At 38.4% G+C, this 17,952-nt stretch overlaps 1 protein-coding gene across 5 annotated transcripts in view; it reads right to left on the reverse strand.

The window, feature by feature from the left end:
• Positions 1-17,952, reverse strand: part of SCN8A (sodium voltage-gated channel alpha subunit 8) — a 184,698-nt gene that overhangs the window by 109,594 nt on the left and 57,152 nt on the right. The gene's annotated exons all lie outside the window — the stretch shown is intronic.

Consider the following 17,952-nt stretch of genomic DNA (forward strand, 5'->3'; position numbering starts at 1 on the left):
CAGTAAAGGACCAGACAGTAAATATTACAGGCTCTGTAGGCCATACAGTCTCTGTGCAACAACTCAACCTTGCCACTATCATGCAAAAGTAACCACAGAGAACATGTAACAAGTAAGAGTGGCTGTGTTCCAGTAAAACCTTTTAATGGGCAAGTAAACTTAAATTTTATATACTTTTCATACATTAGAAAATATTATTTTGACTTTTCCCCAACCATTTAAAATGTAAAAACCTTGCCCTGGCCGGTTTGGCTCAGCGGTTAGAGCGTCGGCCTGTGGTCCAGAGAGACCCGGGTTCGGTTCCCGCCAAGGGTATGTACCTCGGTTGCAGTTTGACCCTGACCCCAGTTGGGTCGTGCGGGTGGCAACCACTCGATGTGTCCCTTTCACATGATGTTTCTCTCTCTCTCTCCCTCCCTCCCACTCTATCTGAACAAAAAATGAAAAAATGTCCTGGGGTGAGGATAAAAATAAATAAATAAATAAATAAATAAATAAATAAATAAATAAATAAATAAAATGTAAAAACCTTCTTAGCTCAGGAGCCATACAAAAACAAATGACAGAGCTGATCTGGCCCATGGGTCAGATTTGGCTGATCCCTGGTATATACTAATACCAGTCCCTGACCTAGGTAGACTAGCTATATTAAGGATGATCTGAGTAGCTTTTTAAAAAATGCAGATTCATGTCCTGGCTGGTGTGGCTCAGTTGGTTAGTGTCATCCCGTGCACCAGAAGGTCATGGGTTCGATTCCCTGTCAGGGCACATACCTAGGTTGTGGGTTTGATCCTTGCTCTGGGCATGTACAGGAAGCAACTGATCAGTGTATCTCTCCCACATCAATATTTCTCTTTTACTTCCTTCCTCCCTTTCTAAAATCAATAATAATAACAACAATAATAATAAAAGCAGATTCACAAGTCCCACTCCAGAGGTTCAGATTAAATAAGGTGCAGCAGAATCTGTGCCCACCAGGATTTGGGAAACCACCAGCTCATCTCCCTGGTCACATTGTCCTAAAACGCTTGGGCTGTCCTTCACCTGTCTCTACCTAGCTGTATGGCCTTGGTGAGCCACTGTACCTCTCTGGGTCTCATTTTCCTCATTGGTAAAATGAAAGAGAGGGCTGCTTGTTGGGTGCACCTAGGTCCTTTCTAGCTCTAACATCTGTGATTTAGAAAATACACAGAAGCTTCCAAGACTAAGTGCAACAAAGCAGAAAACGATACTTTTGAGGAGAAAACCTATTATTATTTATCCTTTCACATTATATCTTGGTAGTACTCTCCTCAATTGTTTATTTTGCTCCTTCAAGTGAAACTGTCAAGTCCAGGGTCCGCAGTGTTTGATAGCATCCTGACAGCTATGCCTATGTGGGCCGGGGCAGCATGGAGCCAGTTCCATGGCAGAAATGAACCATGAGTTGCTTCTTCCCGCCCTATTGCTATTTTAGCAGAGTAGTGAATATGGGAGAGACAATGAATAGGTATGATTGGTGACGGGCTGAGTTTTTAAAATAAAATATAAAAGAACTTTTAAGTCATACACATAACTGATTATATCCGGTAATCATTGTTAAACTGCTGGTGAGAATCCAGAAAAGGAGATTCGTCCCTTTCTTTCAATACTGTGCTCCAACACCAGACCCTTTGAAGCCCAGGAGGAGTTGGGTAGGACAGCAAGCTTTGCATTCTTACAGAATACTTCTTAAGCAATAATCACTTGATGCCCAGAAAGTCCAACAATATTTTACCGAATCTGTCTTAAATTAGATCTTTGTGAAGTAAATGAGTTAAAAGGGAAATTGAAATTGGATTGTGGTTTACTGTCCAAGGGGAAATATCAGTTTATAACAACAGCCACTGAATGTGTTTGAGCACAAGGCCCATTAAGGGCAATGGAACAGCTCTTAACGAGTTATGGCATAGAGTATTAATAAATGTGTCACGCCGGCATAAAATGAGCCTTCTGAAAAGCACAGGCTTTTCATTTCTAATTAGCAATGTGGGACTTGGAGCACACAAAGGCGGAGCATTGCTATTGCTAACTCAAGCTAAGATGCTTTCTCTTTGGGTCCACATAAGGGGAGGGACATTGTACAAGTTACAAGCACACTGTGCCAGTTATAAGCACATTCACATACATACCAAACAAATCCTAGCATAATGCAAATGTAATACAATAAACATACTCAGTCACCACAGTACTGCAGTGCAGCCAACTTATTAGCATCCCCACACTCACCCTAATATTGGATTAACTTTTTTAACCATACAAAAAACATAAAATAGAATAATAAAGGGTACATAAATATGCAAAGACATTACAGAGAAGAGTATTCAATGCCGGAATGGGATCTATCACAGAACAGAAAGCTTCTTACAGAAATGTTTATTATCTAGTCCCTGGTTCACTATGGCACACATGGCCCAGAAGAGTGGCTCTCCACTCAAACAAGTTCTCCCTCTCCTGAGAGGTCATCATCTCAGTTAGGGCAAAGGTAACCTATAGGTATCTCATGACCTTCCGGCTTTAATGAAGACCTAGAAGCTTGGAGGTTTAGCTAATCTCCTAGGGGGCAGCTGGGAACCAATATCCTTTCAGTTTATCTTGCTATAACTGTTATTGACACTGACTTCGAACTGCCTCCCAGAGTTTGCAACCTAGATCTTAAATGTTTAACCTTTATGTTTTTAATTATCATACCATATTGCAATTTTAAAAACCCTCAAAAGTATTTATCAAATATATGCCCTCACTTTACTGACAAGAAACCAAGTACAGTGTGCTCTGCCCAAGCTAAGGAACAGAGCTGGTGGGCAGGAGTAGGACAGTTACTAAGGTTCAGGTGACCTGGCCCTGAACTCTTTTCACGATACCAGGTCATCTGATCCTATCCACAGATCAATCAAGGAATCTCTTACACTTAATCCCTCAAACTGTGGAAAAGAATAAATCCCCTGCCTATGCCTCAGAGATCACACAGCTCTTAATGGTCTTCACTCCTGATTTAAGCTTGATGAAGATAATGCTGGCACCACATCTGTTTGTGGCTTTACAGTTTTCCAGATGCTTCTACATATACTTCCTCATTTGGTTTGACCTTGTAACCTCATGCCCTCCAACCCACATTTGGAGCAGCTGACACCCTTCCTGCCCACATCCTGCTCAAGGAAGCCATACCTGGCAGACAGCAGCAATGCACCTGCTTCAGCGCTGAGTCAGTAAGATGCTGCTTCCCCAAGGCAGGGCAGCTCTGAACCTCCTACATGGCCATTCTTCCTCACTGTCCTTCAATATGAGTTTGCCTTTGAAATTCTTCCCCTTTACCCTTAGGGTGCATACACTGCAACTGCTCTAGGGTAGAGCAAAATACAAGTTTTTTATGTAAAGCATATTAACCCCTTGATTCACTTTATTCACAGTCTCGAATCTATTATCACTCTCCTCTCTCTTTCAAAGCAGCAGAGAAGAATGGTTTAGGCAGAGGTTCTCAACTGTGGGTTGCGACCCCTTTGGGGGTCTAACGACCCTTTCACAGGGGTTGCCCAAGACCATCGGAAAACACTTATTTCTGATGGTCTTAGGAACTGAGACACGGCTTCTCTATCCATCTCCAGGCGGGTCCGCCCACATACAAAATGAGAAACCGTATTAAAGGGTCACAGCGTTAGGAAGGTTGAGAACCACTGGGTTAGAGGCTTTGAGGCCACAAGCCCTGGATTTAAGCCCTGGCTCTGCTGCTTATTAGCTATCACGATCTTAGGCAACGTATGATGCTACGGCTCAGATTTCTCAATGATAAAATAGAGATAATGACTGATAATACCTACTTTATGAGGATGTTAAAAGGATTAAATAAAATTCACAAAAAGTCCTTAATACAGTGCCTAGCACAGAATAAGCACTCAATAAATGTGATTATAATGGTGCCACTGTTACCACAGACTACTGCCACTTCTGATCTTTGGCTCCAAATGTGGGGTGCTCACTAGGGCACTCTAAGGGCTAATATTCACATTAGGTAGTATTCACACATTTGATATAAGCCAGAAGAACACTTGAGTATAAGCTAAACCAAGACTCCAGAGGCACTGGGAGACGCCTGTAGAGCTGCGCTGGCTCAAAATGGGCCCCAGAGGTTATTTCAGACTGAGAGCTCTGAAGAGGGGGAAAATAAAATCTGCTTCGTATGCACACAGTGAGATCCAACTTGCCTCTCTAGATTTACCTCCTGTCTTACCAAACTACATTCATGCTCCAGTCACAACTGAATTCACTATTGGAACAATTCAACTTTTCATGCTCCTCTGCCTTTGCATGTACTGTTCTTTATACCAGAACTACTCTTTGTTCTCTTCTCCAAGTAAATTTTTTTTTTACCAGATTTTAATACTTTAAGGTTCAGCTTAAATATCACCTCCACTCTGAAGATGGCTCCATTCAGCTCTCAAATAGAACTATCCCTCCTTGTGTGTCCCCACAACACTTTGTACTTACTTCTTTTAGAGCAGCTTATATAGTATCCTCACTTTTTGTTTACATATCAGTATCTCTCACTGGACCCTGAGATCTATAAAGGCAGTGGTATATATTCTAACTATTGTGATTTTCTCAGTGTAGCAAACAGAGTACATAATATGATGCCCATCTGGCCCAAGGAAGACAGTTCATGCATGTTGTGGAATGTATGAATGGATCTCCTAGACAAGAGGAAATGATACAACTAAAATTAACTTACATGCAACTTTCTGCTAGGTGCATAATTAAAACTATATTGTCACCTTTTCCATCCTTTATCAAATTATCAAATGAACGTATGAATAATAAAAATTCCATAACAAAAATTCATTAATTTTAGTTCAAAATGTCTTCTAATCTTTTCTGTCTTGGACAATCATGCTAATGATATGGTATGAAATAAATAAGTTAAAAAATAATACCCCATGCTAATTCATATTGAGGCAGTATAAAATGATAGAAAAGTATCTAAAAAATAATAGTAGAAAACAAAAAATCATTCTGCAATATACTCTAGTAGAGACAGCATGGTGTGTGAAAGATCATGAGTGCTAACTTCACACATTCTGGAACTGAGTCCTGGCTCCACCACATACTAGTTGAGGGAACTTGAACAAGTAAATGAACATTTCTGAGCCATAATTTTTTTCTTGCAAAAATATGCAACATTCTACTGAGAGCTCCCTAATATTGGCAATCCTCAAGGACTGCAGAAATTGGGGTGTCGATAATGATATCTAGAATTTGGGTGGTATCATCAACCAAAACAGCAGATGAAAGAAGATATGTAGGTTTGAGGGGAGAAAATGAGTTCAGTTTTGAACACACTGAGTTACCTGCAGTAAATCCAGATAGAGATGGCTTGCAAGGTGTTGAATATTTAAGAAGTGTTCTAGGCTAAAGATACAGATTCAAGAGTACTGAGGGAATGGATGAGATCACCCAGGGAGAGAGAGTGTGCCAAATGAGAAGAACAAAGGCCAAGGAATGAACCCAAGGGAATATTAACATTTAAGGGAAAGGTGGAGGAAATGAAAGAGAAAGAGAAGGAATAGTACAAGATGTAAGGAAATTAGGCCACAGAGGCAAAGAGCTGCAAGAATAATAGAATAATCAATGCTCTCAAATACAGCACAGAGGCTCAGTGAGATAAGAACTGAAAAAATGTCTGTTAGATTTGGAAATCTGAAATCATAGAATCTTATCTCAAGAATGTCAGCAGAGAGGTAAGGACGCAGAGTCAGGCTGCAAGGAGGAAGGACTGGGTGGGAGATGTGTAGGTGGTGATGGTGAATAAAGGCTACTCTAAGAGTTTCAATGGTGCCCTGGCCGGTTTGGCTCAGTGGTTAGAGCGTCGGCCCGCAGACCAGAGAGTCCTGGGTTTGGTTCCCGCTAGGGGCACAAACCTCGGTTGCAGTTTGTCTCCAGCCCTGGTTGGGGTTGAGACACTCGATGTGTCTCTCTCACACTGATGTTTCTCTCTCTCTCCCTCCCTCCCACTCTATCTGAAGATAAATGTAAAAAAAAAATAAAATAAATAAGAGTTCCAATGGCATGAAAAAAAGATTAGATTAGTTGGGGATCTGAGGCTAAGTGAGGGTTCATTAGGATGAAAGAGGCTTTGAGTATGTTTACAAGCGGAGGGGAAGGAACGAATGCAAGACGAAAAGATTGAAAGCATAGAAAAGAGAAGAGACAGCTGAGAGCGTGAAGTTCTAGAAAAGACAGGAAGGCATGAATGGGTCAAAGGCACAGGGAGAGGATTGACCTTGAAGAGCAGATGGGATACCTCATTCTCTGAAACTGAAAGCATCTTTTATTCAAATTTGATTCAATAGACCAAATTTTGTTATCTCAATGAAATGTCTGAAAGACATTGTATCAAAAATTCTATTGCTATAATTAGAACGGGCAGAAATTGCCATGTAATATGGCAATCCTAATCTTAAATTGTGTCAAACAGGGTTACATGTGAAGAATTTACAACTCATTTGAATTTGGAAACAATTAGTAAAAGAAGCATCACTCTATATAATGACAATACAGTCTTACTCTTCTTGACCAAAAATGGAATTTAAAATATAGTTAAATTAAAATATTATCAGAACATTTCTTTTAGCAATATATTTTTCTGAAATGTCTCCTCAGGCAAGGGAAACAAAAAAATAAATTAATAAACAAGTGGGATTCATCAAATTAAAAAGTTTTGCACAGCAAAGGAAACCATCAACAAAACAAAAAGACGACCTACTGAATGGAAGAAGATATTCCCCACCAATGATGAACCCCATAAAGGGTTAATATTCAAAATGTATAAAAAACTCATAAAACTCAACACCAAAAAAACCAAAAACCAAACAATTCAATTAAAAAGTGGCCAGAGGACTCCAAAGAAGACAATTGGCTAATAGATACAAAAAGATGCTCAATGTCACTAATCATTAGAGAAATGCAAATTAAAACTACAACAAGATATCACCTCACATCTGCCAGAATGGCTATCATTAATAAATCAACAAACAACAAATGTTGGTGAGAACATGGAGAAAAAAGAACCCTCGTATTTTTTTGTGGGAATGCATATTGGTGCAGCCACTATGGAAAACAGTAAGAACGTTCCTCAAAAATCAAAAATGGAACTGTCATGACTTAGCAATTCCAGTTCTGGGTATATATCTGAAGAAACCCAAAACACTAATTTGAAAGAATATATGCACCCCTATCTCCATTGCAGCATTATTTACAATAGCCAAGATATAAAAGCAACCCAAGTGCCCATCAACAGATGAGTGGATAAAAAAGCTGTGTACATATCTACTTGACCATAATTATGTACATAATGTGGCACATATATATTTGGAGTATTATTTGGCCATAAAAAATGAAATCTTACCACTTGTGACAGCATGGATGGACCTAGAGGATATTATGCTAAGTGAAATAAGTTAGTCAGAGAAAGCCAAATTCCAAAGGATTTCACTTATATGTGGAATCTAAAGAACAAAATAAACAAAATAAAAACAGACTCATAGATATAGAGAACAAACAGACTGATGGTTGCCAGAGGGGAGGAAGGTTGTAAGGCTGGGTGAAAAAGGTGAAGGGATTAATAAGTACAAATTGATAGTTACAAAATAGTTGATGTCAGCATAGGGGATATAGTCAATAATATTAAAATAACTATGTAGGTATAGTGCCAGGTAGGTACTGGAAATATAGGGGAGGAGCACTTTGTAAAGCATATGATTGTCTAATCACTATGCTATATACCTAAAAACAAATACAAAATAATACTGAATGTAAAGTGCAATTGAAAAATAAAATTTAAATTGAAAAATAAAATTTAAATTAAATATTATTGTCAGAAGCACTGCAGGTGTGGCTCAGTTGGCTGAGTGTCATCTCATGTACCAAGAGGGTCACTTGTTCGATTCCGTCAGGGCACATGCCCAGATTGTGTGCTTGATTTCCAGTAAGGGGTGTGCAGGAGGCAGCTAATCTATGCTTCGCTCTCATCAATGTTTCTTTCTCTCTCTCCCTTCTTCTCTCTCTAAAAATCAATAAAAACATATTTTAAAAAAATAAAACAGCTGGGGGGGGGGGCAGGATAGGGAGGACGGTGTGTGCGGGGAAAAAGGAGAAACATCTGTCACAAAAATAAATATATTAATAAAAAATAAATAAAATAGCTTACCTTAAAAAAATTGTCAGAAGATGGTCAATATCATTGTAATCTTTAAACATCCTCCAACATTTAAATACTTATTTAAAAAAAAGTTTTTTTCCTTTATTGATTTTAGAGACAGAGGAAGTGAGAGGGAAAGAGAGATAGAAACATTGATAAGAGAACATCGATTGGTTGCCTCCTGCATGCCTCCCACTGGGGATCAGGCCCACAACCTGGGTATGTGCCTTGACCAGGAATTGAACTGGCAACCTCTTGGTGCATGGGTTGACACTCAACCACAGAGCTACACCGGTCGGACTAAATGGTTATTATTAAATAATCCATTCAACAGGTCAGTTTTTAGAGTAAGATTTCATAACCCACACCCTGGAGAAACCATCACAGACTAATCCCTAAAATTATTAATCAGTGGAATGTTATGGCTAAGGTGATTAGCTAACAATACACATCCTAGGATTCAAATAAAAGTTGTCTCTCATACACGGTGGCTCAGAACTTTGGAATCACAACTTAGTACGTACATAAATAGAAAAAGACCTGAGGTTCTTTTCTGAAGAAAATTCTAGATTTATCTGCAGGAACCTCTATAGCTCACACTGATGCTGAAATGTATTAGACTCCTGCCTATCTAAAAATCCAAGATGGGCAAACTTTCAACAGAGTGACAATACTGGCTTTTAAAGAACTCAGCATATCTCCATTATGGGTCCTTTTAAAGCTTATAATTTAGTATGAGCCTAAGGCCTAATTAATACACTAATATTTGAGTAATCATGTAGCATTTGATGATTCTGGACACTCCAAGTTTAGTCTCTATAGCAAGTTAGAGCACCACGAACTAAAATAATTGGATCATATTATCTTCATTAATGCACTTATCATTATCTGTAATGATTTTATTTCTTCACTTGTTTATTATCTGTCTCCCAACAAAAACTAAGTTCTAAGAGTGTACAGAATTTGTCTGTTTTGTTCTGAAGGGCATGGAACAGAGGCTGAGCATACAGAAAATGCTCAACAACAATTTATCAAATGATGACTGAATGCTCAACTCTCCTTTATCCTCCACAATAACAAAATCCTTGACTCTCTCCATTCCTCTTACTTTCCACTTCCATCACTATAGCACAGACCCTCTTCACAGCTGGTCCTTCTGCCCCAATTATCTTTCCCTCTGGTCCATCCTCCATATCCCTGCCATATCCAACTCCCTAAAGCACAGCTTTGATCACGTCTTAACTCCCATTTGAAAACCTTCAGTTCGCTATTGCTTATCAAGTAAACACCAAACTTTAGTCTAACATTGTCAGTCCTCTGTGATTTGGCTCCTGCTCAACCTTCCCAGCTTCATCTCCCATTGCTCTTCAGTCATTTCCCCACATTCCAATCAATTCATACTACTCAGCTTTTTCTTAATTATCCTATGTCCTTGTCTGAGCCTTTGTTCATATTGTTCTTTCCGATAGTGTTCCAGTCTATCCCTCTTTTCCAAAGTCCAAAGTGTAATAACACTCTTTTATTTTATTTATTTTTTATCCTCACCCGAGGACATTTTTCCATTTTTTGTTCAGATAGAGCGGGAGGGAGAGAGAGGAAGAGAGAGAGAGAGAAACATCAGTGTGAAGGGACACATCGAGTGGCTGCCACCCGCATGACCAACCAGGGCCGGGGACAAACTGCAACCGAGGTACGTGCCCTTAGCGGGAACCGAACCCGGGTCTCTCTGTACCGCAGGCCGACGCTCCAACCGCTGAGCCAAACCGGCCAGGGCCAAAGTGTAATAACACTCTTATTATGAAGTAAGTAAGGCCCGACCTGGGGCCTCCTTGTCAAAAGTGGTATCACATTTTATACTACCATGTTATAAACTAATTAAGGGTAAAGAATGTACTTTATTAATCTTTCCCCTCTAAGACACCCCAATGCCTCACATATAGGAAGTAATCAAGAAGTATCTGTTAAATAAATGGATCATATTTTATTATGAGGCAACCCAAGTTGCTATATATTCCATGTCAGCTTCTCTCATTTACTTAATAGTCAGTTAGTATAGCTCACACAGCCAAGAAAATAACAATATAGTTAATACACACAGACACGACAGGACAACTTGTATAATATACATGATACCAATCAATCAAGTAGAGATTCAAGCACTAGATAGAGGCTGTTACTAATGACCTTTTATAAAGTCTCCTCTAGTTCTAAGGTTCTACAAGAGGCGTGATAAGACTGATAACACTTAACAATAGCTATCTAGCCCTCTGAAAACATCTCCAAAACATCAGGAAACCTACTTTCTAATCCACTTCCTGAGACCCTAAAGGAAATCAATTCTTTGGAAAAAGAAAAGATACATTGGTACTCAGTCTTTTTCCTCCTAGAGTTCAACTCATTTTTGTAAATGGAAAAATGTTTCACTATAATGTCATCTTTTGTATTCAAAGCATTTAGAAAAGCACAGTGTTTTCATATACATTATCTCAAAAGATTAATGAATTCATTCAACAAATATTGATTGAGCACTTACTACAGGGCAGGCACTGTACAGCTGATGAATATATAAGAGGATGAAAAATAAACAAATAAATATACACTTATGGAGAAAAATGAAGCAGGGTTGGGGCAATCGGCTGTTTTATTTTATGCTTCATAACAACCCTATAAGGTAATTGGAATATTAGCTATTAGCATAATCTTAATTTCCTAGGTTAAGGAAACTAAGACCCTGAATAATTAAGTGACAAGCCCAAGATCACCTAAAATTAGACGTGTATGGGATCGGAAACAAGATATCCCAATTCTTGGTCTATTTTGCTAAGGCTATAAGAGAGGACTCTGATTTAGGAATGTTTAATTAAATTTCTTTCCCTCTAGATAATGATACTTGGAAAGTGGAAAAGAACTCCAAACACACGCATCACTAATCCATCATCCTGAGAATGGGACCTACTCCCCACACCGGCTCACAAGCATTTCCTGCAATTGGATTTGGTGAATAAAATAACGAGAACAGCATTTTATTTTCTTACATTGTTGCAAAAATGTTAACAAAATAAAACAAAGTTTTAAAATATGTAGTTTTTATTTAAAACAGAAAACAGCATCTAGGTTTATCGTGCAAAAGTAGGCAATGAAACACCTCATTAGAAATACTTCAGATCACACCTAATGAATGTAAACTCTCCTTTAATAGCCTGTCTCTGCTCTGCACACCTGTTCAAAGTGTGTGGAAATAGATTCTGGAAGGATTTTCTGTCAGAAGCTCATGGGACACCCTATTCCTCTCTCTCTCTCTCTCTCTCTCTCTCTCTCTCTCTCTCTCTCTCTCTCCCTGTCACCAGAGTTCTTCCTTTTTTGGAAGCCAATGACACTAATATTAGTGATGAAAGGAGAAAAATGTAAGCAGTTGGAAACAGGATGCCTTACCATACCTAACCTGAATTAAACCTAAAACCCACTTCTTTTCAAAGATAGGGCTGAAGATCTTAATGTATTATAGAAATTCATAAGGAGGATAAATCACTTGTGGTGTAGAAGAATCAGTTTAGTCTATAAGAAAAAAGAGGCCTCAGACAAATGGGTAGTGTCAGAAGGAGAAGTTAAAGTACAGAAGACTTTCCAAGAGGAGATGGAGGCCAGAAAGCAGGAGACCCTAAGGAAACGACTTAGTAGTCTGCTACTGCTAAAACACAATATGTGATAAGCATAAGTGTGGAACACATTTAGAAAAATACAGATAGGTCCAACTAGATCTTGCATATATTATAGATTTAAAAAATTGAAGGCCAGAGAACTTGAGTGATTTGATAAAGGGCAAACAAGAGGCAAAGGTAAAACTGAAATGAAGGTTTGTATTTTTCTAGTTAGGTGCTCTTTCACTAAACCATTCTGCTGGTAGGCTCGGGGTTTGGCACAGGTAACCTTCCTTTTATTAAAAAAAAATTTTTTTTTTGAAAGAGAGAGGAAGGGAGAGAGATAAAAACATCAATGTGAGAGAGAAACATGGATTGGCTGCCTCCTGCCCGCCTCCTACTGGGGATTGAGCCCACAACCTGGGCATGTACCCTGACTGGGAATCGAACCAGGTCCTCTCAGTCCATGGGATGACACTCAATCCACTGAGCCACACTGGCTGGGCGAGATCACCTTACTTTTAAAAGTAAGAATATGTGGAGAAATTAAGTAAATTCCCTCCAGATTACATGTCCAGCTAGATGAATAGTTGTAGCAATATTGATCCTGAGCCCAGCTCTCTGGAATAACTAGTCTATGGTTTCTAGACTACTCAGAGCTCCTTCACTTGAGAAGATACAATACTGGAGCTAAAACAAATGCCATCCTTTCTTTTTTTCCTAAAGATTTTTTATTGATTTTCAGAGAGAGAAGAAGGGAGAGGAAGAGAGAGAGAAACATCGATATGAGAGTGAAACATCAATAATCTGCCTCCTGCATGCCCCCGACTGGGGATTGAACCTGCAACCCAGGCATGTGCCCTGACTGGGAATTGAATCGGCAGCCTTTAGGTGCACAAGACAATGCCCAATCAACTGAGCCACAGGGCCAGGACTGGTGGTGTTGGCTTTTAACAAAGTACTTCACACCTCATTTTATTATTTTATTTTATTTATTTTTTATTCCTCACCCAAAGATATTTTTCTATTTAGCATTAGATAGAGTGGAAGGGAGGGAGGGAGAAAGAGAGAGAGAGAGAAACATCAATGTGATAGAGACCCACTGACTGGTTGCCTCGCGCACGAACCAACTAGGGCCAGGGATGAACTGCCACCGAGGTAGGTGCCCTTGACTGGAATCGAACCTGCGACTCATTGGTCCACGGGCTGATGCTCTAACCACTGAGTCACACCGGCCAGGGCTTCACACCTCATTTTAAATTTATAAAATGAGCAAGCTAAATGAGAGGATCCATATGGCCACCAATTTTTTATGATTCTAGGTAGTCTTCAATTTTTTGCAGAAAAAGGTAGACATGAGAAGTTAAGGGTAAACTGAACTTTGGGAAATCACATATAATTTTTTTAATGCAATAAGAATGTGCCCTACTTAAAGGCTCAGTCAATTCTATAATTTGGATTTTTGTTTATGGGACTTTCTTTTTCTTAAATTGAATTTATTGGAGTGACACTGGTTAACAAAATTATATAGGTTTCAGGTGTACAATTCCACAACACATCATCTGTACACTGTACTGTGTGTTCACCACCCCAAATCATTTATCCCCTCTTTACCCTCCTCCACCTCCCCCACACCCTCTCCCTAGGACTTTCTTATAAGAGGGTATACCAATTTAACAAAAAGAACACACGTATAAACAATGTCTTAAGAAATAGAAAAAGGGGTAGGAGTCAACTTTGAAGGCCTTCTTTCAATTTATCCACAGACTTTCTTGCTGCCTTAAGACAGTTATTAGGGATATATGTGGCTGTTTAAAATTCAACAAGTTATTATTAAGCATTAGAGAGTATTTTTTGTAGTGAAGACAGAGACATACTTCAAGCAATACAGAAAAAGTCCTTGACTTGATTATCTATAAAAGTGTGGGAAGGGGACAAATGCACTGAGAATTTACACTGATAAAACTTATGATTCCATATTATGAAGGAGGGAAAACAAATAAAATTAAGATTTCAACAGACATAACAAAATAGTAGAAAACAAAAACAAAAATAAAGGCATTCAGAAGAGTTCAAGTTCCTTGAAATACCTACTTATTTTTGCTTTTACTTATCTAAAGAAACTTTGGAAGATATTACTAACAGTGTTTACTTTTGCAGGGAGACAGGAAGTGGGCAGATGAGGATGAAGTATAAAAAAGAGGATTAACTGAATCTTTTTAAGGGATACCTTTTTTTTTTTTTTACTGAATTTTAACCATGTAAATCTATTACCTATTTTAAAAGTAAATAAAAAATTGTAATGGTCCTCAATTTCAATTATTTTCAGGAAACAGTTGAAAAATAAAAAAGCCTAAGAAAGGAGACATTAGAACAAAGTACCAAGAGGCAAAGAAAATGTTGTAAAACTGGGAGGTCTGAGGCAATCCAAAGAGAGGATGATCCATATTTTTCAGGGACTAGCTGGGTAAGTCAGTTGAAATTCAACATGGACAACAGTGTTGAGGACTGCAAAAAGCTTGTGATAGCTCAAACCAGAATCAGCTGGTACAAGATTATCTTGAAAATGTGATAATACAAATTTTAAGGCTCAGTGTGCCTGGATACTCTGAAATCCACAACGGGATGGAACCAGAATTTTATTAATAGGGAACTAGTTTCTTTTGCCCTCTAAAATAAAGAGGAAAGGAAATGAAAAACAAATTTCTATGACAATAATAAAATTATTAATTAGAAAATGAGACCTATGAGGAAAAGATAAAGAAATCATTTAGTAAAGAAAGAAAATTCGATTTTGCAAGAATTATTTAAGTTAGCCCTTGAAAAACAGAACAGAATGTCCTCTTAAAGTCATTTCTGCCCTCAAGATTTTTTTATTTTGGTTTTAATTCCCAGGGTGCTTCCTTGAGAGGAGACCTTGCTAATTTGACCTAGTGAAAGGCCTAGTTAGCAAGAAGTAATGCCAGTGAAGATTTGCAAGTAAACTTGAACAAATTTATTTTTAATCAACTGAAAAATCCCTTACTTAAAAGTATAATTAATACTTCTGAAGTGCTACTAATGTCTTTTCTTGTCATGGTGTTAGTTTGCTTTACAATAATCATTAAGTTATGTATTTATAGACTTTTCTGCATGGTAGTATAGTATGGTGGTATATTTCACAATTATTATTGTTTTTTTGTTAATCCTCACCAGAGGATATTTTTCCATTAGTTTTTAGATAGAGTGGAAGGGGGATGGGGGGAGAGAGAGAAAAACATCAATGTGAGAGAGACACACTGAGTGGTCTCCTCCCGCATAACTCCGGGGTTGGGAATTGAATCTGCCACACAGGTATATGCACTTGACCGGACTTGAACCTGTGACTCTGGTCTGCTGGCTGATGCTCTAACCGTTGAACAAAACTGGCCAGGGCTCGCAATTATTTTTAAAGAATTACAAAACAACAACACAACAATTAAAGCTGTTCTTTCCATGAACTATTTACCCTTATGGTGAAGCCAAAGGCTACACAGTCAGACTATCATGAAAAACCAGTCCCTTGATGGAGCACCATCAATATCTGGCCTTCCTAAGGAATGATACCAATCAGGGCCAGAAACCCATCCTCTGTGGGTCCTCAGTCTCAAGCCAGGGACACTGAAATCTGAGACATTAGATATTGTCTACATGGCAGGAACCATGGGAAAAGACATGAAAAGGAATATTGGGTTCTGACAACAAATAGCTCTCTATATTTTTCATATATTAAGTCAAGTTTAAAAAAGAAAATTTAATTTGTTTTTGAGCTGGAAAAATAAAGAATTCAAATAAAAGTAAAAAGGTTTTAGCCATCTGAAAGGCAAGGGTCCAAAGGGCTTTACCTGTCTGTTTATTGCTATAAAAGTACTTTCTGAAAAAGTTACACCAACTGGCCAAACTTATCTAAATTGGCACAACCTGAACCCTGCAATTTGTCATTTCTTTATAGTTCTAATAAGACCGTGGATGCAAAGGTAGGAAAGAGGAGGGGAATATATTTCAAAACTTTACCATGAATAAAATATTTTTCTAAAAACAGTAGAAGTCACTTACCCAGAAAGTTAAATCTTGCCTCCTCCCTCACCCACTACCCCACTCACAAAAGCCCAGGTTAAAAAGTTAGACTTCAAAAATTGGAAAAGTAAACGGGAAAAAGAATGACAGTTTGTGAAAATTACTTGGCCCCAGAACTTGTTACCTGAAAAAAACCTAGAAATTCTGTCCAACTTCTCAGTTTCTAGATGAGAAAATTTAGATCTATAGAGGTGAAGTGACTTGCAAATTCATTTTGAGAAGTTTTTAACTTCATTTATTACTTTATTTTCCCATAAATTATTTGTTGTAGCTTAAAAAATACTTAAACTAAAAAAATATATATATAAATAATAAACATGGTAAATCATGGTAGAGTCAGGATTTCTTACGTCCAGTCTACTACTATTCTTTATGTTATACATGTTTTGTTCCTTAAACTTTCTGAATTTCCTAGTGCTTCTCTCTCTCCCCCCCACTCCCTTCCTTCGCTCTCTAAAAAAAAAAAAGATACTAGTTCCACTTTTTCCTATTATGTAGCTGTCCTGAGCTACAACAGAAGTACATGGGTAAAGGACCATTTTGTGCAGACAATATCTTAAATGCTTTTGCCATCCTGAACTAAAATGCTTCTGTAACTATAACTAAGTCAAGAGATCTATTGGTCTTATCTTACTTCTGTTAAGCCACAGAAACGGAAATTTCTTCTAAAATAGAAATACTGAAAGCCAATTTAGTTAAGGGCAATTTATGAGACAGTTTTGTTAATAAAGGCAGCCCAGCCAATGTGGCTCAGTGGACTGAGTGTTGTCCCATGACTGAGAGGTCCTGGTCAGGGCACATGCCTGGGTGTCGGGCTTGATCCCCAGTTGGGGGCGTGCAGGAGGCAGCTGATCAAAGTATCTCTCACATTGATTTCTATTTCTCTCTTCCTTCCTCCCTCTATAAAAAAAAAAAAAAAAATCGCCCTGGCCAGTTTGGATCAGTGGTTGAGCGTCGGCCTGCCGACCAGAGAGTCCTGGGTTTGGTTCCCACTAGGGGCACATACCACCAAAAAACATAAAAATAAAAAAATCAATAAAAACATATATTTTTTTAAAAATTAAGAGACAAGAAAGACAGTTATAGGAGATCCAACATTCATCTAATTGGAGTTCTAGAAGGGGAGAAACCAAGAAGAACTAATAAAATAAATAATTATTAAAAAAAAAATAAAGGCAGTTTAGTTAAGCTTTATATTTATAAATATATAATTACACAAAGCTTTCCCCCAATCTGGAAACACCTATCAATTTACTTCTTTAAGTGACATCTATTAAATGAGGGATCCCCTAAATGGTGTCTGATGTCAGTCCTCACTATCAATAACTAATTACTTGGCTGTTGGATTATCAAGGGGGCTTTGCTTCTCTACTGTTGCCTTGTTTCGTAAAATAATCATGAGAAAAAAACCTAAGGTTTGGTCAAATATTTGTTAGGTAGGTTTGAAATTCAACGAAATGAAGATTGGTGTTTCTTTCACTTTTGCTCCTTACTAGCAGAAATAACAGGATAGACTCTAATGCAAGAATCAGTGCTGGCTCAACCCAGACAACTGTGTAACACAGCCAAAGACCCAGAGTCTTTATGGCCTCCTCTATTCTGCTCCTGTGCCCAATAACTATGCTCCGATGCAGAAACAAAAACAAAAATAAAACAGGGCTGGATAAGAGTACAAATCCACTGCCCTGGCCTGTGTTGCTCAGTGGTTAGAGCATCAGCTCAGAGACCAAAAGGTCACAGGTTTGATTCGGTCAAGGGCACGTACCTGGGTTGCAGGTTCAATCCCTGGCCCAGTAGAGATGCGTGTGGGAAGCAACCAATCAAAGTGTCTCTGTCACATCAATGTTTCTCTCTCTCTCTCTCTCCCCCCCACTCCCTTCCTTCCGCTCTCTAAAAAAAAAAAAAAAAAATCAGTGGAAAAAATATCCTCAGGTGAGGATTACCAAAAGAAAGAAAAAAAAGAGTACAAATCCATCATCTCCATTGCAGTAACAACAGGTTCTGTTAATG

The sequence above is a fragment of the Molossus molossus genome, unplaced genomic scaffold, assembly GCF_014108415.1.
Source record: "Molossus molossus isolate mMolMol1 unplaced genomic scaffold, mMolMol1.p scaffold_m16_p_10, whole genome shotgun sequence".
NCBI classification, from domain to species: Eukaryota; Metazoa; Chordata; class Mammalia; order Chiroptera; family Molossidae; genus Molossus; species Molossus molossus.